Raw genomic sequence first — 24,753 nt, 5'->3', positions numbered from 1 at the left:
GTCCTGCATCCCCCACCCACTGATAAAGCCTGAGAGTCCTGCATCCCCCACCCAATAATAAAGCCTGTGAGTCCTGCATCACCCACTGATAAAGCCTGTGAGTCCTGCATCTCCTACCACCCAGAGAAAGCCTGTGAGTCCTGCATCCCCCACCCACTGATAAAGCTTGTGAATCCTGCATCCCCCACTCAATAATAAAGCCTGAGAGTCCTGCATCCCCCACCCAATAATAAAGCCTGTGAGTCCTGCATCACCCACTGATAAAGCCTGTGAGTTCTGCATCTCCTACCACCCAGAGAAAGCCTGTGAGTCCTGCATCCCCCACCCACTGATAAAGCTTGTGAATCCTGCATCCCCCACTCAATAATAAAGCCTGTGAGTCCTGCATCCTCCACCCACTGATAAAGCCTGTGAATCCTGCATCTCCTACCACCCAGAGAAAGCCTGTGACTCCTGCATCCCCCACCACTCAGAGAAAGCCTGTGAGTCCTGCATCCCCCATTCACTGATAAAGCCTGCAAGTCCTGCATCCCCCACCCACTGATAGAGAAAGCCTGTGAGTCCTGTTTCTGTCTACTCAGGTAGACCTCTTGAGGCCTACCTCCAATGCTGATAGATATAGCTTTTGAAACCAGTTTTCCTCTTTTACACATATAGAGAGCCCATAAGTTTTACTTCCTCCATCAACTAAAAGATAAAGTTTGCTTTTTCCTCCCACGCAGTAATTTCACTTTTTTTGCACATTAGGTGTAAGGAGAACTGTCAATTTTTCTGCAGCGACTGAGGGAGAACAGTTTTTTAACAAACCAAACCATAAAAATTATATATCCGCAGACCCAGCGTCTCTTGAATCCTATGCTGCTCTCAGTTAGGAGAATTTACTTTCTGCTTTAATAAGCTCAAAATTGTGGAGAATTCTGCACATTTTTTTTTATGCCAGAGTATATGTAATATGACAGCGTAAAACGATAATATTAAGTCGGCCTGCAGTGACTACAAGGGGGAATATGTCTTATATACATGGTTGTAATGATCATGGTCACAGAAATTATAAACTCGACCAGGCCCATGCTGCAGAGGTGCCCGCCGACCTCAGCTCCTTCTTCAGTAGGATGTGCGTGCGAGGACACACATCCTGCTGAAGTGTATTGTGGCTCCGAGACCTGTTGAGTCTTTGCACCGCAATACACACCACTGGCCAATCAAGGGCCAGCAGCAGACGTCAGCGTGCCATTACTGGGGGCACATGACAGTGATTTCATGTGCCATGGTGCATGGCAGTGATGTAAGCTGCCGTCTCCTGCACTGGCTGTAGAAGAGGATGCCGCATGGCAGTGAAGGGTGAGTAAAATTTATTTTTTATGCAGAGGCAGAACAGGGAACATATATACCAGGATGTGCACAAAATGAGTACTTATATAGCAGGATTTGGGACATATATACCTGAATGGGCCCAGGTGGGGGACATATATACCAGGATGGGGCCCAGGATAGGGGGACAATATACCAGGATGAGGAACATATATACCAGGATTTGGAACAGATATACCAGAATGAGGCACAGATAGGGGACATATATATGGAAGGGGTCTTGGATGAGGACATATATACCAGGATGGGGCCCAGGATAAGGGGACATATATACCAAGATGAGAGACATATATACCAGGATTTGCGACATATATACCAGACTGGGGAATTGGATAGGGTACATATATATGGAATGGGTCCAGGATGGGGACATATATACCAGGATGGGGCCCATGATAGGGGGACACATATACCAAGTTGAGAAACATATATAAGACAATTTGGGACCTCTATACCTGAACGGGCCCAGGATGTAAATCAGGATTGGGTACATATTTACCAGGATGGAGGACATACAGTATATACCTGGAAGAGGTCCAGGAAAGGGACATATATACCAGAATGTGGACCAGGATATGGAGACTTATATACCAGAATGAGAGACATATATCCCAGGATTTGGGACATATATACCAAAATGAGGCACAGGATACGGGACATATATATGAAAGGGGTCCAGGATGGGTACTTATATACCAGAATGTCTCCCAGGATAGGGAGACTTATATACCAGAATGACAGACATATATACCAGGATTTGGGACATATATGCCAAAATGAGGCACAGGATAGGGGACATACAGTATATATGGAAGGGGTCCAGGATGGGTATTTATATACCAGGATGGGGCCCAGGATAGGGGTCTTATATACCAGGATGAGAGACATATATATCAGAATTTGGGACATATATACCTGAATGGGCCCAGAATGTAAACCGGGATGGGGTACATATATACCAGGATGGAGGACATATATACCTGGAAGAAGTCCAGGAAGGGGACATATATACCAGAATGTGGCCCAGGATAGGGAGACTTATATACCAGAATGACAGACATATATACCAGGATTTGGGACATATATACCAAAATGAGGCACAGGATAGGGGACATACAGTATATATGGAAGGGGTCCAGGATAGGAGGATTTATATACCAGGATGAGAGAAATATATATCAGAATTTGGGACATATATACCTGAATGGGCCCAGAATGTAAACCGGGATGGGGTACATATATACCAGGATGAAGGACATATATACCTGGAAGAAGCCCAGGATAAAGGACACATCTACCAGGATGTGGTCAGGACAGATCTACCAGGATATGGTCAGGAAGGGTGACATATATATACCTGGAAGGGGCCCAGGATGGAAAACAAAAACCAGAATGGGTGACAATATAACATAATGGAGAGGAGGGTAACACATATGTCTTTATAGGATTTCCAAAGCCACAACGCCTCATACATCTGGAAAATATGCAAAGGGGGTGGGAGGCAGATCCAAATCTTGCACCGGAGCTCATTGGACTCTAGTTGCATCCACGCTCATATTCTTTACACATTGACTTCAATAATAAAACATTTTGACTTAAGTCAATAAAGCAGGCGCCAGGCAGCCATAATTTTTTTAGAATTTTGCACAATATGTTTTCTGTAGACTTCGAGCTTTGCATAGAGGGGACGCATCCAAGCTCAGGAGGAAGAGATGACAGTTTTTGAGCAGCACAGTTGTAGTTTTTGAGTATGAATCATTAACAATCTAATCACTCCGCAAGTAAATTATTAATAATTGGATATTACTGAAATAGAAATGGATTTTACAAAGCATATTTATTCCCGCAGAATCCTTCTTCATTAGTGCCGTTCCTGCTTTATGGAGGTTACCACCAACTATTGATTAAGTGAACTTCAAAGAAATCAGAGATCATAACAATCAAACAAAATCAAAGTAGCGAAACGCGCAATTAATAAACAGATGAGCGGACCTCGCGAAAGATCTAAGTTATACCCACGTTAATTCTACAAGACATTGCTATCTCCTTCCATGTTCTGTGACCTTCCCCGGCATAGCAGTAAGTGTATGAGATCCTATTATATCATAACCTTCTGAGTATTGACTTTCGGATTGTTTTTTAATTAGCATTTTAATTGCTCATCAAAGTAATGGAAGAAGCTTTGGAAAATGGGGCATTTGCTAATCCCTTTGGTGAGAGACTAGATGCAAGGTCAAGCAATACGTGGATGATACCTTGGTGCTGGCGTTTTATTACTGAAGCCCCATTTTTGTTTGTGAATATTTGGAAATGTTTGAAAAAGATCTGAACTGATTAATTAGATTCAATGTTATAGATTTCAAATTCCAAATTTCGATGTCAATTTTTTCTTAAAGGGGTATTCTAGAATATATCATTATAGCCTGATCAGTAGGAAGCTGATATCTGTTAATCAGTGTGGTGCCGCATTGGGAAGTCCCACCGATCACCAGAATGGGGGAATTGTGTCCACAGTTTCATCCTGGTGCAGAAGTAGCTAAATGGGGGATTAATAGACTTCAAATGAGCTCATGTCCAACTTGATTTTGCATTTAGCTCCTTTTGTCCACAGTCTTGTAACACCGGCATCTGTATTCCTAAATATGCCGATGTCCCAGTGCGTCCTAGCACCAATGTCCCTGCACTCTCCTCTCCCTCATCCCACAGGGACACATGTCCTCTGCACTTGCGCACTGCCCATCCATGTGTGCTTCTCAGCATGGCCACCCTCATGTTGTGCGTTTTTTGTTCTCCCACGTGTGTTTCGCTGTCCACGTGTGTTTCGCTGCCCACGTGTGTTTCGGCCCCCAGGTCCCTAAATGGGGTGTAACGTGGCTCTTCTGGTGTAAATCAGGATGCTTTGGTAGGTTCCAAACTCTTAATGTAGAGGTCAAATAATCCGAGCACTTACAAAAGTGTGAAAATATTGGTGGCATAAAGGAATCACAGTGGTACCCGCCGCTGACAGATACTGCTGTGGTTCCTCTACGCCACCAATCTATGCAGTGTCAGATGCCGCAGCACGTTGAACTGACGAAGGTCTAAATTGAGACCAAAATGATTTCAACTATAACTGGATTCACCACAATGTTTAATATAAAGCAATTATTTTCACACTTTTGTGAGTGCTCGGATAATTTGACCTCACTGAGGTCTCTAGGCCCCGGGCCCTGTTCATGCCGTACTGATTTTCCTAGTCTCCTGCACAGGGTGCGAGTGCTCCCTGTCCCTTTAGGGAGAAGTGCACTCACTTTGCAAACCTGTCCCCAGCCTATTGCTGGGAGGCATCAGGTATTCCATGGTCCCTCCCCTGTTAGGAGGGACCTGAGTAACTCATTAGATTTCTAACCTAGTCCAGTCGTATTGGGCCAGCCTGTTGCTCTGTATCAGCACCAGTCCTGCCTGTAATCAAGTTCTGTGTCTAGTGTAGTCCTTAACCTGTCCTGTGTTGCTGGATCCATCCAGCCCATGTTCCTAAAGTCTGTTTCTGTGTCCTGGTACCAGCCTAAATACTGCACCCATTCCTTTGTCCTGCCTTAAGCCCGGTCTCTTATACCTGAAGTCTGATGCCCTGTACCTGAAGTCCTATGACCTGTACCTGATGACCTGTGCCTGGAGACCAGAGCCTTATGACCTGTGCCTAAATACCAGAGCCTGATGACCTGTGCCTGATGACTAGTGCCAGATGACCTGTGCCTGATGACTAGTGCCTGATGACATGTGCCTGATGACATGTGCCTGATGACTTGGGCCTGATGACATGTGCCTGATGACTTGTGCCTGATGACATGTGCCTGATGACTAGTGCCAGATGACCTGTGCTTGATGACTAGTGCCTGATGACATGTGCCTGATGACATGTGCCTGATGACTAGTGCCTGATGACATGTGCCTGATGACTTGTGCCTGATGACATGTGCCTGATGACTTGTGCCTGATGACATGTGCCTGATGACTTGTGCCTGATGACTTGTGCCTGATGACTTGTGCCTGATGACTTGTGCCTGATGACTTGTGCCTGATGACCTGTGCCTGATGACTTGTGCCTGATGACTTGTGCCAGATGACCAGTTCCTGATGACCAGTTCCTGATGACCAGTGCCGGATGACCAGTGCCGGATGACCTGTGCCTGATGACCTGTGCCTGATGATCTGTGCCTGTATCCAGTACCCATCCTATGTTCCAGAACATTTCTGTACCTGTTCAAGTCCTGTCTAGTTCCTGTGTCTGCCCTATCAGACTCCTAGTACCCATCTAGTTCATAGCCCCATTCCTATCCTGCTGTCACCCAGCTCCACTCAGCTGTCACTGTCCCGGATTCTGACCTGGGTGTGGCACCTGGCATCTACTGGTGGCCAAGCCCAACCTCGTCATCAGAGGCTCTATTGCATACCCGGTAGGTGCTTAGTTAAGTTCCTCCCGCGTTAGAGTTCCCCCTATGGTTCAGTGGGTCCACTCCCACTCCCACTCCCACCCCAGAGCCTTACACTTGTGAACATAAAAAATGGAAGATACATGTCAGACTTCTAACAATCAGCGGGAATCTCAATGGTGAGACTCAAACCAATGTGATGGCCAATTTAGAAGTCCAATTTTGCCTAGGAGCTGTGGCTGTGTTGTTCTCTTATCTACTATAGTCCTTGGTGCTGTAGACGTGTCCGATTTGTTTTTACGGACCAAGTGGTCAACGCAAAATCACCCGTAATGTATTGATCTGAGAGATGGATCAAACTTGTCAATGTAAGTCAATCGGTCTGTAAAAAAAAAATAGACGGCGCCAGTAGGATAGTATCCAAGCGCTGCATCGTTATCACAGGGTCCTAGAGAGGAGCAGGTAGAGTCACTTTTATCTTTTACAGTGAGAAGAATTGGTGTGATTGGAACCAAACTTGGATGGATCTTGGATTGGTTCAATGTTTCACGACATTATCTTCCTATTTCTATTAGTAATATTTAAGCTGGAACGTCCATCACTATCCAGAGTCACCACGAAGTGTCTGCTGCGCGCTCTGGGCAGGGCTCTTATACAGTCTGTGATAGCTCCTCTTGATTGACGGTGCTATGCTTTGTGATGTAACGCCTTCAAGGCATTAGGGGAACCCGCCAATCCACTCCAGAGGTCATGTGATCCTATCCTGGCGGATTGCGTTTTCTGCTCTGTGTAACATGGCGGTGGCTGTTTTATGCGATTGATACAAACTGTTCTAAATCCACTGGAATAAGCGAATTCCTAAAGCCTCAATATTAATTTTATTTCCATCAAATCCAATCACTCATCTCTAATAATGATGCATCTGATAAGTCCTATTCAGCAGCAAACAGCAATACTACAGCCTATAGGCTATGCTACGTGCCACATTAGGCAGCACACAAAGCTATAACACAATGGTCGCACTGAAGGGAGATGACTTCTATAAATGTGGTAACGGTGGTTACATTTGTAACCAGCAGAATACTGAGTGCAGCTCTGGAGTATAATACAGCAGGTAACTCAGGATCAGTACAGGATAAGTAATGTAATGTATGTACACAGTGACTGCACCAGCAGAATAGTGAGTGCAGCTCTGGAGTATAATACAGGATGTAACTCAGGATCAGTACAGAATAAGTAATGTAATGTATGTACACAGTGACTTCACCAGCAGAATAGTGAGTGCAGCTCTGGAGTATAATACAGGATGTAACTCAGGTGGTGTAATGTATGTACACAGTGACTGCACCAGCAGAATAGTGAGTGCAGCTCTGGAGTATAATACAGGAGGTAACTCAGGATGAGTAATGTAATGTATGTACACAGTGACTGCTCCAGCAGATTAGTGAGTGCAGCTCTGGAGTATAATACAGGATGTAACTCAGGATCAGTGCAGGATAAGTAATGTAATGTATGTACACAGTGACTGCACCAGCAGAATAGTGAGTGCAGCTCTGGAGTATAATACAGGATGTAACTCAGGATCAGTGCAGGATAAGTAATGTAATGTATGTACACAGTGACTGCACCAGCAGAATAGTGAGTGTAGCTCTGGAGTATAATGCAGGAGGTAACTCAGGACCAGTAATGTAATGTATGTACACAGTGACTGCAACAGCAGAATAGTGAGTGCAGCTCTGGAGTATAATACAAGATGTAACTCAGGATCAGTGCAGGATCAGTAATGTAATGTATGTACACAGTGACTGCTCCAGCAGAATAGTGAGTGCAGCTCTGGAGTATAATGCAGGATGTAACTCAGGATAAGTAATGTAATGTATGTACACAGTGACTGCTCCAGCAGATTAGTGAGTGCAGCTCTGGAGTATAATACAGGATGTAACTCAGGATCAGTGCACGATAAGTAATGTAATGTATGTACACAGTGACTGCACCAGCAGAATAGTGAGAGCAGCTCTGGAGGATAATACAGGATGTAACTCAGGATAAGTAATGTAATGTATGTACACAGTGACTGCACCAGCAGAATAGTGAGTGCAGCTCAGGAGTATAATACAGGATGTAACTCAGGATCAGTGCAGGATAAGTAATGTAATGTATGTACACAGTGACTGCACCAGCAGATTAGTGAGTGCAGCTCTGGAGTATAATACAGGAGGTAACTCAGGATCAGTGCAGGATAAGTAATGTAATGTATGTACACAGTGACTGCACCAGCAGAATAGTGAGTACAACTCTGGAGTATAATACAGGATCAGTAATGTAATGTATGTTCACAGTTACTGCACCAGCAGAATAGTGAGTGCAGCTCTGGAATATAATACAGGATGTAACTCAGGATAAGTAATGTAATGTATGTACACAGTGACTGCTCCAGCAGAATAGTGAGTGCAGCTCTGGAGTATAATACAGGATGTAACTCAGGATCAGTGCAGGATAAGTAATGTAATGTATGTACACAGTGACTGCACCAGCAGAATAGTGAGTGCAGCTCTGGAGTATAATACAGGAGGTAACTCAGGATGGTACAGGGTAATTTATGTCATATGCATTATCCATCACAACAGTGCTTAGCATTGGGTAGCAACATGAAAAATTGTGTTCAAGGCCAATATGAGTTTTCCTTGGCAACAAAAAGCTACATTAGTTGTAATAAGCACCTTTTGATTAAAATTGGCCCAAGGTCTTCCTAAACAAACAAAAAAAACACAAAAAAAATAGATTCTATGAAAAAAAGTACAAACTGTTATGAGCAGATATTTTGTACTTATTTCCTGAAACACAAATCTGGGTTACTTTAATGTTTACACTCTGAAATAAACTGAAAATGTGTGAAGCTTTTAGCATGATGATTTGTAATTATCAGTTCATAACTTTTTTCCTTAATTTGTCATAAAATGATTGAATACATTATGGTATGGAAACGCGCGTCAGGCTGAATTCACACCACATCATTGTCTGGACACCTACAGCTTCACCTTGAACTTATTACTGCTAATTATAATGTCTAGTCTATATACAGTGATAAACCTGCAAAAGCTGAAAAAAAAAAAAAAGATTTTTGCAACAATTAGTTCAATTAGTTGCAAACCACAAGTCTGTTTATATGTCTGCTCCTGTCTCTCTTATGCGGGCTTTACACAAGACGATATATGGTGCGATATGTCGTTGGGGTCACGGCTTTTGTGACGCATATCCGGCATAGCGTACGACGTCGGGCTGTGTGACACCTCCGAGCGACGCAGTATCGCTCACAAATCGCGAGTCATGTACTCGTTGTTAACTTTCATAATCTCGTTTATTTTCATGGGTGCAGATTGTTCATCGTTTCCGTGGCATCACACGTTGCTCCGTGTGACACCCCGGGAACGATGAACTCAGCTTACCTGCGTCCCACGGCACCCGCCGGCTTAATGGAAGGAAGGAGGTGGGCGGGATGTTATGTCCCGCTCATCTCCGTCCCTCCGCTTCTATTGGCCGGCTGCTGTGTGACGTCGCTGTGACGCCGAACGTCCCTCCCACTTCAGGAATTGGACGTTCGTCGCCCACAGCGAGGTCGTCCGGAAGGTAAGTATGTGTGACGGGGGTTAAACGAGTTTGTGCACCACGGGCAGCGATTTGCCCGTGACGCAAAAACGACGGGGGCGGGTATGATCGATCGTGCTATTGCACAATAGATCGACTCGTGTGCAGCCTTTACTTTGCATCTTCCCTTACAGTTTATACACTTTGATTGGCAGCTGTAATCTGACCCCTCAGTAAACAGCCAATTCAATTCATATTGAACAAGATTAATTCTAGCTGTTTTTCAGAGTGAATTCTGAGCTCTGAAGGAATGGGAGGAAAAGTGGCTCATAAATAAAAAAAACAACATTTTTTGGGCAAGATATATTACAAAGTTAAATTCTAGTACATTGTTATTATTATTATTATTATTATTATTATTATTATTATTATTAGTAGTAGTAGTAGTAGTAGTAGTAGTAGTAGTAGTAGTAGTAGTAGAAGTAATAATAATAATAGTAATAATAATTATTATTATTTACTGCTACTACAATTTTAACTTTTAATACTTATGGAACTACTGATATAGTTATCTGTTGACAAATAATAATAATAATAATAATAATAATAATAATAATTATAATAATAATAATAATAAGAAGAAGAATTTTTATTATTATACAAATATATTGTTTTATATAAATAATAACATTAATAATAGTGATAATAATAAAAAAAATCAATATATTAATTATTATTATTAAATGTAATTGACTAGTAATAATAAGCATAAGAATAATAAGAATAATTATATGACTCATGTATTGTTTGTATAAAATAAATAAATTGTCATATCAATTATTATTATTACTAATAATAATAATAATATGACTCATGTATTGTTTGTATAAAGTAAATAAATAAATTGACATTAATTATTATTATTATTATTATTATTATTATTATTATTATTAATAATAATAATGTCAATTTATTTATTTTATATTCTTATTATTAGTAGTAGTGGTATTATTATTATTATTATTATCATCATTAAATATACTTTAATAATAATAAATAGAAATAATAATAAGTCATTATTATTATATTTGTTTTATGATTATTATCATTATTATTTAAGTATATTACATAAACATAATTAATATGTCAAATTATTATTATTATTATTATTATTATTAATAATAATAATAATAATAATAATAATAATAATAATAATAATAATAATAATAATAATAATAATAATAAAAATAATAATAATAATGCAAAACAATATATTTGTCCAGTAATAATAATAATATAAAATAATATTAATATTATGATTATGATTATTATTAGTCAAGTATATTTCTTAACAATAATAGTAATAACAATGTATTTTACAATTTACCAGCCTCTTTTATTTGTTACCATGTACAATGCACTTTCCAAACAGAACTTTTCATAACATGGAGAACAAAATTCTTATTTCATCTTCAGCGATCGCTCCATTTAATTAGCTGGAGCCCTATGGGTCCTTAGAGGGATAGGAAACTTGCAGCTTTTTTTTTTACCTCTTAGTATATTGATATTTTCATAGCATCATCTTGGAGGTGACAGAAAATCATTGCAGTCTAGGACAGCGCGAGGTCCCCTGTGGCACGGTGCATGTACACCGCCGTCTGTCTCAGGAACACAGTGTCATGGTCCTTGTCTGCAGCTGACGGAGAGGCGAAGCTGTCACTTACATCACATGGTATTGTGCATAGGAGACTGACGAGGGGCAGCTCAAGTCTACAGCAATGAGAAGTCAATCTAGGACTGTAAATCTGATTGTGTAAGCAAGCGAGACCTATACTGGTAAGAAAGTGCTATATTAAGAGTCCTTATTAAAGGAAAAAAAAAAAAAAATAAATAAATATATATATATATATATATATATATATATATATATATATATATATATATATAAATACACACACTACTCACAAAAAGTTGGGGATATTTGGTTTTTGGGTAAAAATTAATTTTTGAAAAATGTAAAAAGTTCACATTACAGTATTTTATCCTGACAGTCCAGTATTTATGTAGAAGCAGCAATGGTGACTTCCTTATGTCAAACAATTTATTGAAAGAAAAGCCAACACCAGTGGTGGGTACACCCCTCCACCCCTCCACCCCCAAAAAATGTCAATGTCTTAATATCTTGTAATGTGGCCTTGAGCATCAAATACAACTGACAACGTCGCCTCCTGTGGGTCACAAGTGGAGTTATTGTCTGTGGAGGAGGCATCCCACTCTTTTTGTAGGGCAGCCCTATGGTCATTGAGGTTCTGGGGTACAGAGTTTCGGCCTCTACACAGCGACTTGGTTGATCCCATAGGTTGTCTATGGGATTCAGGTCTGGAGAAAGGGGAGCTGCTCCATCTGAGTTCCCCCCGTCTCCGGCAGCCGTTCCCTAATGATGTGACCTCGATGACCTGGAGCATTGTCCTCCATGATGTTGGGATTAGGCCGGTGTAGTACTCGCAAAGGCACAATGTCTGGATTAACCCCTTAAAGACCTACCGATTTTTTCATTTTTGCGCTTTCATTTTTTTTTTCTTCCCCTTATTCCAAGAGCCATAACATTTTCATTTTTCCATACCACATCACGGGACTGCTGATGGGAGCAGGAAATGATGTCCTCTCCGCCACTGAGTATTAAATCCCACTGTCAGAGATTCACAGTTGAATTTAACTGGTCAACAACCTCAGGAGGATCTTTGATCTGCCCATGGCTATTAGATGCACATGTTGGCTGATCAGATCAGCCGTCATGTGGAGGGAGAGATGTAGCTCAGCATTCGAACCCGCATCAAAGTCAGGGACACAATCTATGACAAGCACAGTACTTCATGGGTCATTAATGGTTGATGATGTTATTCCCGTAGTAGGAGCAATCATTGTACCATTCACACAGTGTAGAGCTGTCCTGTAGACCAGACACAACGGCCCACATTGTAACACCACCACCACCAAAGGCTCATCTGGTGAAAGCAGTGTCTGGTGCATAGAGATCTCCTTGACGTCTCCAACATCATTGCTAACCATTATTTCTTATCATCGTGAATCAACTTTCATTAGTGACCAGCACTAAGGTTAATTTGTCCTTCGTCCAGCTTAGATGGTGCCTGTGCCTGGGGTGTGGTCAGGTACATAGATGACGCTTGTGTCTGGTGGTGCAGTCAGGTACCTTGTAGGTCATCTAGAATGCAGACCATGCTGTTGTAAACAATTTTGAATGGTCTGACGTGACACTCTGGCCTTTATCCTTTATCCCCTCCCTTAAATGTGCTTGGAGTTCTGTGACGTTCATTATCCGGTTTTGAAGGGCATTGTTCACAATGAAGCAGTAAACAGTGTGGGATGTGGGCAAAGGACGTCCACTTCTCTGCCTTTCTGTGACTCTTCCAGTCTCTCTGTTTCTCTGTACAACCTGCTGGTGACACTCTGTGAGACTCTAAGCTCAGTGGCCACTTCTCTGTCTTTCTATGACTCTTCCAGTCTCTCTGTTTCTCTGTACAATCTGATGGTGACACTCTGTGATGCTCTAAGCTCAGTGGTCACTTCTCTGCCTTTCTATGAATTTTCCAGTCTCTGTGTCTCTGTACAACCTGCTGGTGACACTCTGTGACACTCTAAGCTCAGTGGTCACTTCTCTGCCTTTCTATGACTCTTCCAGTCTCTCTCTGTGTCTCTGTACAACCTACTGGTGACACTCTGTGACACTCTAAGCTCAGTGGTCACTTCTCTGCCTTTCTGTGACTCTTCCAGTCTCTCAGTGTCTCTGTACAACCTGCTGGTGACACTCTGTGACACTCTAAGCTCAGTGGTCACTTTGCAATGGCGCAGTACTGCTGATCAATTGTTAGGTGTCGTCTTGGTCTCATGATGTCAAAATGTGAACAGCCTGATGAGGAGAACTGTTTAATACCAATTCAAACTGAACCCCAAAATGTATTGAGTGATTCACTGATCAAACGCCTGCTGTGAATTTCCCCATTAAGCTCCTTGTTAGAGAAGAGCAAGTTGTTCAAAAAGTCCTGAAACATTGAACAATTGGGCATGAGCTTGCAAAAGGTTAGAGAAGGTCACATTAAGTTCACCTGAAAAGGTTAGAGAGCATTTTAGCTATATTCATCAACTAATCTGTCTATTTACAGTATATATATATATCTATATATATATATCTATATATATATATATATATATATATATATATATATATATATATATATATATATATATGTATACAGTGCCTACAAGTAGTATTTAACCCCCTGCAGATTTAGCAGGTTTGATAAGATGCAAATAAGTTAGAGAGTTGACAATGTATGTAAAGCGCTATGGAATTAATAGCGCTATATAAATGAATAAAATTATTATTAATTATTATTAGCCTGCAAACTTCAAACAAGAGCAGGATTTATTAACAGATGCATAAATCTTACAAACCAACAAGTTATGTTGCTCAGTTAAATTTTAATAAATTTTCAACATAAAAGTGTTGGTCAATTATTATTCAACCCCTAGGTTTAATATTTTGTGGAATAACCCTTGTTTGCAATTACAGCTAATAATCGTCTTTTTTAAGACCTGATCAGGCGGGCACAGGTCTCTGGAGTGATCTTGGCCCACTCCTCCATGCAGATCTTCTCCAAGTTATCTAGGTTCTTTGGGTGTCTCATGTGGACTTTAATCTTGAGCTCCTTCCACAAGTTTTCAATTGGGTTAAGGTCAGGAGACTGACTAGGCCACTGCAACACCTTGATTTTTTCCCTCTTGAACCAGGCCTTGGTTTTCTTGGCTGTGTGCTTTGGGTCGTTGTCTTGTTGGAAGATGAAATGACGACCCATCTTAAGATCCTTGATGGAGGAGCGCAGGTTCTTGGCCAAAATCTCCAGGTAGGCCGTGCTATCCATCTTCCCATGGATGCGGACCAAATGGCCAGGCCCCTTGGCTGAGAAACAGCCCCACAGCATGATGCTGCCACCACCATGCTTGACTGTAGGGATGGTATTCTTGGGGTCGTATGCAGTGCCATTCAGTCTCCAAACGTCACGTGTGTGGTTGGCACCAAAGATCTCAATCTTGGTCTCATCAGACCAGAGAACCTTGAACCAGTCTGTCTCAGAGTCCTCCAAGTGATCATGAGCAAACTGTAGACGAGCCTTGACATGACTCTTTGAAAGTAAATGTACCTTACGGGCTCGTCTGGAGACCATTGCGGTGGAGTACGTTACTTATGGTATTGACTGAAACCAATGTCCCCACTGCCATGAGATCTTCCCGGAGCTCCTTCCTTGTTGTCCTTGGGTTAGCCTTGACTCTTCGGACAAGCCTGGCCTCGGCACGGGAGGAAACTTTCAAAGGCTGTCCAGGCCGTGGAAGGCTAACAGTAGTTCCATAAGCCTTCCACTTCCGGATGATGCTCCCAACAGTGGAGACAGGTAGGCCCAACTCCTTGGAAAGGGTTTTGTACCCCTTGCCAGCCTTGTGACCCTCCACGATCTTGTCTCTGATGGCCTTGGAATGCTCCTTTGTCTTTCCCATGTTGACCATGTATGAGTGCTGTTCACAAGTTTGGGGAGGGTCTTAATTAATCAGAAAAGGCTGGAAAAAGAGATAATTAATTCAAACATGTGAAGCTCATTGTTCTTTGTGCCTGAAATACTTCTTAATACTTTAGGGGAACCAAACAGAATTCTGGTGGTTTGAGGGGTTGAATAATAAATGACCCTCTGAATAAACGTTTCTCAATTTAAAAAAATAAAATAAAAAGAAATAACATTCTTTTTTGCTGCATTTCACACTTCCAGGCTGATCTACAGTCCAAATGGCACAATGCCAAGTTACTTCCGAATGTGCAAACCTGCTAAATCTGCAGGGTTGAATACTATTTGTAGGCACTGTATGTATCTAGATAGAGTACAGTATGTAATCATCCACCTCTTGGACCCGCAATGGCGCCGGTTTCCCTTACTTGCACCCTCTCTAGTGATGCAAAAATATGTGCAGACGTAGTTACTGTTAGGGCCAGGTGGACGGGCAGACCCAGGAGGTGGGTCCACTGGGCTGAACACCTCACCGAGGGCAAGGTGCCCGGTAGCCGGGGCACTAGCAGGACAGTCCGTTTAGAGGAGTGGAGTAAAGAAGTCCCTGGGACCACGGGGTCTCTGAAGGTAGTCCGGGTGACGGAGCTCAGGTTCGGAGGCCGAGATGTCGTCAGGCAGAGTCCGGAACCAATGGAGCGAGAAGACGGGTCACCACAGGGATCGGAGATGGCAGGAGCTGACGGGATGGCAGGCCGTCACCGTTCGGGGTTCCGGTATCGTCAGGACCGGTTGGCGAGGCAGGATCGGCTCTACGAGAGAGATAGGTGAGTATATCACAGACACAAGGAGACCTGACTCCTAGCTTAGAAAACACGAAGAACAGGCCCCGCCCACTTGGAAAGGATCCCCCTATATACCCAGTACCTGATCCTTCAATATCCTGTTGGAGGACACTGGCCCTTTAAGAAAGGGTCAATGACCGCGCGCGCGCCCTAATGCGCATGCGCGAGGCCCGGGTGCCAGAAGCCAGGGCAGGGAGCGGTGAACAGGAGGCAGGGAAGCCGGCCTGGAGCAGAGCTGCCGACGGGCGCCGGGAGCGGGGACCGAGCCGCCTGGGGAGCGCAGGTGATGGGGGCTGGAGGCTGTGGAGCGGGGGACGCCTGATAGAGGAGCCGGGGAGCGAGGCAGGGAAGTCGGGGAGCGTGGCAGGTGAGCCGGGGAGCGAGGCAGGGGAGCCGGGAAGCAAGGCAGGGGACCCGGGGAGCGTGACAGTTACACGTGTGCGTGATTTTCCATGTGTCCTTTTATTGGCAGTGATTGTAACAACAAAGAATATCACTTTAACTTTTCCCCTATTTTATAACTGCGAAGCATATTTTCATTTTTTGTAATTTTATTTTTAACAACGTCTATATTTTTCCATTAATATTACTGTTGAAGGGTTTGATTTTCTGTTGAGAATTTGTAGCTTTTAATGACACTAATCATTCTACCAAATAATAGACGGAAAAACGGAAAACAAAGTTCCAAGTGCAGTGAAACAAAACACAAAGTTGCAATTATTTTATTATGTTCTGCATTTACGGTGCATAAAAATAACCTGGCATGATAATTCTCCGGGTCAATTAGATTATGACGATACCAAGATTGTATAGATGTTTTTTTTGTGCATTGCTATAGTGTTTATTGGAACTTTTTAATAGTTTTTTTTGCAATTTTGAGGGACATGTGACAACAGAGAAAAATGCAATTTTTCATTTTTTTTTCTACAGCTTTTACCTGATCGATTAACTAATTTTATATGTTGATAGATCGGATAGAGTAATGGTAAATATAATTATTTTTATTTGTTCTTTTACTTTTTTTTTATAGAGAAAGGGCGTATATTTGAATTTTTATATTTTCAAATGTGTTTTTGTTAAGCAATGTGTTGATATGGGCCTTTAGTCAGCCGATCAGGACACCAAGATAGTTTTACAGACTGGGGTGATGTGTGCCCGAATGAACACTCTACCATATTCGTGCTATTTACATTCCACAATCAGCGATTGATAGTGTCATTTAAATGGTTAAACAGCAGTAAACAGAGCGAGCTCCTATCACTGCTGTTAGCAGCAGGTGCAGCTATGATTACTACAGCGGGCTCAGCTCCTGAGCCTGCTCCATATAATTGCACACACGTCAAGACCAGTCTCAAAGAAACCAAAAATCTTCCAAAATGTGACGCTAGCCACTACTTACGAGAAGTATGGATGGAGGAGGAGTCAGGAAAGCCGGGGTCTGGTAACGAGCGGATGCGTATGAGCACAAGGAGAAAACAGGGGCGTGCTTTCATATGTCTTGCACTGAGGAGAGGCTTCCGTTGGGCCACTCTGCCATAAAGGCCCGACTGGTGGAGGCTGCAGTGATAGTTAACTTTGTGGAACTTTCTCCCATCTCCCTACTGCATCTCTGGAGCTCAGCTACAGTGATCTTGAGGTTCTTCTTTACCTCTCTCACCAAGGCTCTTCTCCCACGGTTGCTCAGTTTGGCTGGACGGCCAGGTCTAGGAAGAGTTCTGGTGGTCCCAAACGTCTTCCATTTAAGGATTATAGAGGCCACTGTGCTCTTATGAACCTTGACTACTGCAGAAATTCTTTTGTAACCTTGGCCAGATCTGTGCCTTGCCACAATTCTGTCTCTGAGCTCCTTGGGCAGTTCCTTTGACCTCATGATTCTCATTTGGTGTGACATGCAGTGTGAGCTGTGAGGTCTTATATAGACAGGTGTGCGCCTTTCCAAATCACGTCCTATCAGTTTAATTACACACAGCTGGACTCCAATGAAGGAGTAGAGCCATCTAAAGAAGGATCACAAAGAAATGGACAGCATGTGACTTAAACATGAGTGTCTGAGCAAAGGGATTGAATACTTATGACCATGTGAAAGTTCAGTTTTTCTTGTTTAATAAATTTGCAAAAATTTCTACATTTCTGGGGTTTTTTTCAAGATGGGGGATGGGGTCAGAGTGTACATTATTGAGAAAATAATGCACTTTTTTGAATTTACCAAATGGCTGCAATGAAACAAAGAGTTAAAAATTTAAAGGGGTCTGAATACTTTTCGTACCCACTGTGTGTCAATGGGTCCCTTAAACCTTCAGGAGTCAGAGATTCATTCCTCTCGGGTACCATGGAGAAGTTGCCCGGAGCTGCTCTATTTTCCGGAACACTTAGGTTTTCACCAGGTAACTTTCCACGCGTTTCGCTATCTCCCTCCTTGTGCAAAGTTGTTAAACTTTTTCAAAAAGTAGTCCCGATCCGTCAGGATCCTCCAATGAGTCTCCCCCCAAAAAACATCATCTGACAATGAGCAAAAAAAAGACAAGAACTTCCTCTGGGCTAAGAACATCACTGCACTCCAGGTAAAGTGCGGAAACCAACTAAAAAAGCAATGGCTTCATGATTGTCGGCGGCTGCGGATCCCCTGAGATTGGATCCATTCAAAAACACCAAAATGCTTTTTGTGAGCCGGTTACACAATAACCAACCGCAGCACCTCGGGGAATAACGCTCTCCAAGATTTACACCTAAGGTGGAGGATTGCAAGGAAACCATCAGGAGCATTGACGCGTTTGTTGTGTTGCGAGACACTTATGAATTATTCAGTGTTTTGATTGTGGTAATTTTTTGGTGCCTTTTTCTTTTGTCGCCTCTTTATAGTCTTGTATTTTGTATGATACAAAAGATGTGATGGGGCATAAGAAACTAAACTTACACATAAGAGAAAGAGCAACTGTGTTCATGTGTTTACTAATAAATACTGACACTCAACAAATATGCAAAATAAACCATCCTCCATTATCCACAGACTCCCAGAGGCACAAACGTGGCCTCATCCTGCATTATTAGACTTTTCTATCAGAATTGTCCTAAATCCCCAAATGTTTCATCTTGAGTAAATCTATAATAGTAGAAGAGGAGAAGGACAGAAGAGGAAAAGCAAAAAGGTGGAGGAGCAGCAGGGGAGGACATTACAACACATTACTTATCCTGTATTATACTCCAGAGCTGCACTCACTATTCTGCTGGTGCAGTCACTGTGTACATACATTATATTACTGATCCTGAGTTACCTCTTGTATTATACTCCAGAGCTGCACTCACTATCCTGCTGCTGCAGTCACTGTGTACGTAAATTACATTACTGATCCTGTACTGATCCTATGTTGCATCCTGTATTTTACTCCAGAGCTGCACTCCCTATTCTGCTGGTGCAGTCACTGTGTACATACATTACATTACTGATCCTGTACTGATCCGAAGTTACCTCCTGTATTATACTCCAGAGCTGCACTCACTATTCTGCTGGTGCAGTCACTGTGTACATACATTATATTACTGATCCTGAGTTACCTCCTGTATTATACTCCAGAGCTGCACTCACTATTCTGCTGATGCAGTCACTGTGTACATACATTACTGATCCTGAGTTACATCCTGTATTATACTCCAGAGCTGCACTCGCTATTCTGCTGGTGCAGTCTCTGTGTACATACATTACATTACTGATCCTGTACTGATACTGAGTTACATCTTGTATTATACTCCAGAGCTGCACTCACTATTCTGCTGGTGCAGTCACTGTGTACACACATTACATTACTGATCCTGAGTTACCTCCTGTATTATTCTCCAGAGCTGCACTCACTATTCTGCTGGTACAGTCACTGTGTACATACATTACATTACTGATCCTGAGTTACCTCCTGTATTATTCTCCAGAGCTGCACTCACTATTCTGCTGGTACAGTCACTGTGTACATACATTACATTACTGATCCTGAGTTACATCCTGTATTATTCTCCAGAGCTGCACTCACTATTCTGCTGGTGCAGTCACTGTGTACACACATTACATTACTGATCCTGTACTGATCCTGAGTTACCTCCTGTATTATACTCCAGAGCTGCACTCGCTTTGTACATACATTACATTATGTATTCTGTAATACGGTAGGTTATATTTCATTAGTTGTATTTGGAAGCAGTCTTTAAGCGGCAGCTTCTGTATTGTATAGAAAGGACATTCTTTTTCAGATGTCAAAAAATTTACATTTCTCTAAATACAATTCCTGAAAACAAGCTCTTCCCAGACTCAAAAAATGTTTACTGGTTTTAATATTGATGTTGACAGCATTGCAAATACTGCTCTGAAGTATAGAACACCCTTTTTATTTGGTATCAATAGAAAGTTAAAAGAAATATTTGCAGATTTCCTCAATTCATAATTGGAACCTGTCAGAACAGATTTTTGGAATAGTGACATGACTGAAGTTTCCTCTGGGTTCTCCGGTTTCCTCCCACACTACAAAAACATACAGTTAGGGACCTTAGATTGTGAGCCCCAATGGGGACAGTGTTGCCAAAGTATGTAAAGTGCTATGGAATGAATAGCGCTATATAATGAATAAAATATTATATAAAAATAATATATTATATAAATAGTGTTGTGTCTGTATAGTAGAGAGATCATATGCAAATCGGTCTGGAGGTGCACTGGAGGCGTGGCTAAGCAGTTCTTTCATTCACCCCAGTGCGCTTCCAACCTGATTTGCATCTATTATTTTTTCCTTTGTTCCTTTTCCGCTATATTTACATTTACTGAGTCTGTTTTGCAAACCATTTTTTTTGTTTTCACTGTTGTTTTTTTAGTTTTTGACACAATTTAGAGAATGTGTTGATTGTTTCTTGCATAGACACATATGGTGCAAACATTTCCCAACAGAAGGTCACAAAACATTTTTTTTCCCAGCGTCATGCTTCTTATTTTACAATATGTGCAGCCAAGAGGCGAGATATAAGAGGGCGCATCTGTATATAAGCAACTTGAGATACATTCTTCCTTTTTGTATCGATATGTGCACAGCTGAGGCGGAATCTCGCTGGAATTGCTTTCTTAAGAATGTCTCCATGGGAACAAAGTTTTCTCCACCAACTTTTGTTGGCGCGGTCTAACACACCTCTAATTGTGTATTGACCTTGACGGGAGCCGACAGCTACAACTTTCTGGCAAGTTATGAGCATTGTTTTCGCATTTAATTACACTTTTTTTTTTTAAGTTGTTTTTATTATTGATTTCCATATGACAAAATGTCTGTAATGTTTTCCTCCTATTTACGTGACTGTTCGGAAGTTTTCGCTACTTAGCGCATATGGAATTCGGGTTTTATTAGCACAGATGTTCAATAAAACCGCCATCACAAAACATTAGCTCAGTTTCAGACGCCTCGCGCAGACGTTTGCAGCTGCTGTGTCACTTTGTATCTTCTATTGCTGCAGATTTTATATGAGTCAAATGAGAACATCGGCTTCATAACCTTTCAACAACATTTCAGGAGGAAATTTAGGGTTATTTAAAAAGTAAAAAAATAAAAAAATCAGGTATTGTTATTATAGTGGATAACTTGCTAGGAACCTCGGTGATCCTGAGACAGACCGGGCCTCTGGAACCTTCAGCAACATCCTGAGGTGCGCCTGCTCTAACTTTTCCCCATTCATTGTCTATGGGATTGATAGAAATAGCCAAATGATGTGCTAGGCAGTCCCGTAGACAATGAATGGAGCATGTGCACCTGACTCCAGCATGTTCAGATCCTTTATGATATGAAATATGTCCCTTTTCCATTCCATTGGAGATAAGCGCTGGGAACCTCAGTGATCCTGAGACTGACCGGGGCTCTGGAACCTTCAGCAACAGCCTGACATGTACCTGCCTGAACTTCTCCCCATTCATTGTCTATGGGATTGATAGAAATAGCCAAATGATGTGCTAGGCAGCCCCATAGACAATGAATGGAACATGTGCATCTGACTCCAGCGCGTTCAGACCCTTTATGATATGAAAATTATCCCTTATCCATTCCATTGGGGTAAGCGCTGGGAACCTTGGTGATCCTGAGACAGACTGGGCCTCTGGAACCTTCAGCAACATCCTGACATACGTCTATTTGAACTTCTCCCCATTCATTGTCTATGGGATTGATAGAAATAGCCAAATGATGTGCTAGGCAGCCCCATAGACAATGAATGGAACATGTACACCTAACTCCAGTGTGTTCAAACTCTTTATGATATGAAAATTATCCTCTATCCATTCCATTGGGGATAAACACTAGGAACCTCAGGGATCCTGAGACAGACTGGGCCTCTGGAACCTTCAGCAACATCCTGACATGTACCTGCCTGAACTTCTCCCTATTCATTGTCTATGGGATTGATAGAAATAGCCAAATGATGTGCTAGGCAGTCCCGTAGACAATGAATGGAGCATGTGCACCTGACTCCAGCATGTTCGGATCCTTTATGATATGAAAATTATCCTCTATCCATTCCATTGGGGATAAACACTAGGAACCTCAGTGATCCTGAGACAGACTGGGCCTCTGGAACCTTCAGCAACATCCTCAGATGCGCCTGCTCTAACTTTTCCCCATTCATTGTCTATGAGATTGATAGAAATAGCCAAATGATGTGCTAGGCAGTCCTGTAGACAATGAGTGGAACATGTGCACCTGACTCCAGTGTGTTCAGACCCTTTATGATATGAAAATTATCCCTTATCCATTCCATTGGAGATAAGCGGTGGGAACCTCGGTGATCCTGAGACTGACCGGGGCTCTGGAACCTTCAGCAACATCCTGACATGTACCTGCCTGAACTTCTCCCCATTCATTGTCTATGGGATTGATAAAAATAGCCAAATATTGTGCTTTTCAGTCCCCGTTGACAATGAATGCAGCATGTGCACCTGACACTAGCATGTTCAGATCCTTTGAGATATGAAATGAATCACCTATCCATTCCATTACTGATAAGCGTTGGGAACCTCATGGATCATTGTCTATGGGATTGATAGAAATCTATCCCATAGACAATTGAAAATTATAATCTATCCTTTTTCCATTGGGGATAATATTTAATCTTTTACAAACATCCCTTTAAAAGTCAATTTCTACCCACATTGTCTTCACTTTCTGGCTCCAGATCCTTCTTTTATTAGAAACGTCTTGTTGTTTTTTTTAACCAACATATTTTTGAGAAAAATAAAGCAAAATATATGGCATTTTTCTTGACATTTTTATGTTGTTATTTTTTTAACACAGAATTACTAATCTATATCTACTATGAAAAGGGAGAGATTTGCTCCAAAAAATGTGTTTATTTCCGATATTCTGTTTTGCAAAGTTCCTGGGTGCATTCTGATTACTCCATTTCCAAAATGATTTTTTGTCAAGCGATGAGTAAAAGTTACATTGTTGTTGCAATTTTTTTTTATACCAAAAATCTGGAGCAAACTTTTAGAATTTCTTCAGATTGTGTTTTTAGGACATTTTGGGGGTCAACTGCATTTTTTTTAATGCAACTTCTTCTGTAAGGCATGTTTCTGATACATGAAAAGATGCACAATGAAAATAAATAAAAAAAATATATATATGAAAAAGAACACGTAAAAAACACCCTATAAAGCTTATAACCTTGTTAAATAAAGCTGGGATTTACAAAGCTAAAAAATTAGATTTTGTGAACAAGACCTGAGACAGGCTGAATAAAGAGTCTTCTACCATTTCCATAGACATGGCCAATGAATAGGATTTAAATGGATTATAAAGCATTAAAATAATAAAATAAAAAAAAAAAACAAAAAAAACATTCCATACTCACTTTAGTGCAGCTGGGCTGACCCATGGACAGGTATGGTTAGCTTTACCCTACCTGTATATATGGCCCACATCCTGGTATATATACTGTAGTTCCCATCCTGATATGTATGGTCCCCTACATGGTATATATGACCCCCATTCTGGTATGTATAGTCTCTATCCTGGTATATATGGCCCCCATTCTGGTATATATGGCCACAATCCTGGTATATATGGTCCTCCTTCTAGTATATATGGTCTTCCTACTGATATATGCTGTATATAGTCCCTATCCTGGTATATATTATCCCCTACCTGATACATATGGCCCCCATCCTGGTATATATGGTCCTCCTCCTGGTATATATGGTTCTCCTCCTGATATATTTGATCCCCATCCTGGTATACATGGTCCTTTACCTGATATATATAGCCCCTCACCTGGTAAATATATCGTACATGGCCCCCATCCTGATATATATAGCCCCCATCTTGGTATATATGGTCCCTTAAGTGGTATATATGGTCCTCAACCTGGTATATATCGTAGCTATCCTGATATATATGTCCCCCATCTTTGTATATATGGTCCCCATCCTGGTATATATGGTCCTCCTCCTGGTATATATGTATCTCTTCCTGATATATATGATCCCCATCCTGGTATACATGGTCCTTTACCTGGTATATATAGCCCCTCTCCGGGTGTATATATATGGCCCCCATCCTGACATATATAGCCCCCATCTTGGTATATATGGTCCCTTAAGTGGTATATATGGCCCTCAACCTGGTATATATCATACCTAACCTGGTATATATGTCCCCTATCTTGGTATATATGGTCCACATCTTGGTATATATGGTCCCCATCTTGGTATATATGGCCTCCATCTTGGTATATATGGCCTCCATCTTGGTATGTATGGTCCTCCTGGTACATATGCTCATCATCCTAGTATACACGGTCCCCATCCTAGTATATACCGATCCCAAGTCTCCCAGTGTCATCTGTAGTCTGCATGGACTGGGGCTGGCAGCTGACATTGGAGTGAGTGAAATGGTGAATGACAATGATGTCATGCGCCACCCCCAGTTGCAGAACAGATGTCAGTTGCCAGCCACTATATGG

At 41.7% G+C, this 24,753-nt stretch overlaps 1 protein-coding gene across 3 annotated transcripts in view; it reads left to right on the top strand.

Annotated features, from left to right (window-relative positions):
* Positions 1-24,753, top strand: part of LRRC4C (leucine rich repeat containing 4C) — a 970,587-nt gene that overhangs the window by 302,700 nt on the left and 643,134 nt on the right. The window contains exon 1 of one of the 3 annotated variants that reach the window (XM_075325247.1): positions 3,325-3,450. The exons of the other annotated variants lie outside the window; for them this stretch is intronic. The gene's annotated coding sequence lies outside the window, so the exon portion shown is untranslated. Of the gene's footprint in view, positions 1-3,324; positions 3,451-24,753 lie in introns of those variants that run through there. 3 annotated transcript variants of the gene reach the window in all.

The sequence above is a fragment of the Anomaloglossus baeobatrachus genome, chromosome 10, assembly GCF_048569485.1.
Source record: "Anomaloglossus baeobatrachus isolate aAnoBae1 chromosome 10, aAnoBae1.hap1, whole genome shotgun sequence".
Taxonomy (NCBI): Eukaryota; Metazoa; Chordata; class Amphibia; order Anura; family Aromobatidae; genus Anomaloglossus; species Anomaloglossus baeobatrachus.
The sequence above is the reverse complement of the archived record's forward strand: the minus strand, read 5'-3'. Positions and strand labels throughout refer to the sequence as shown.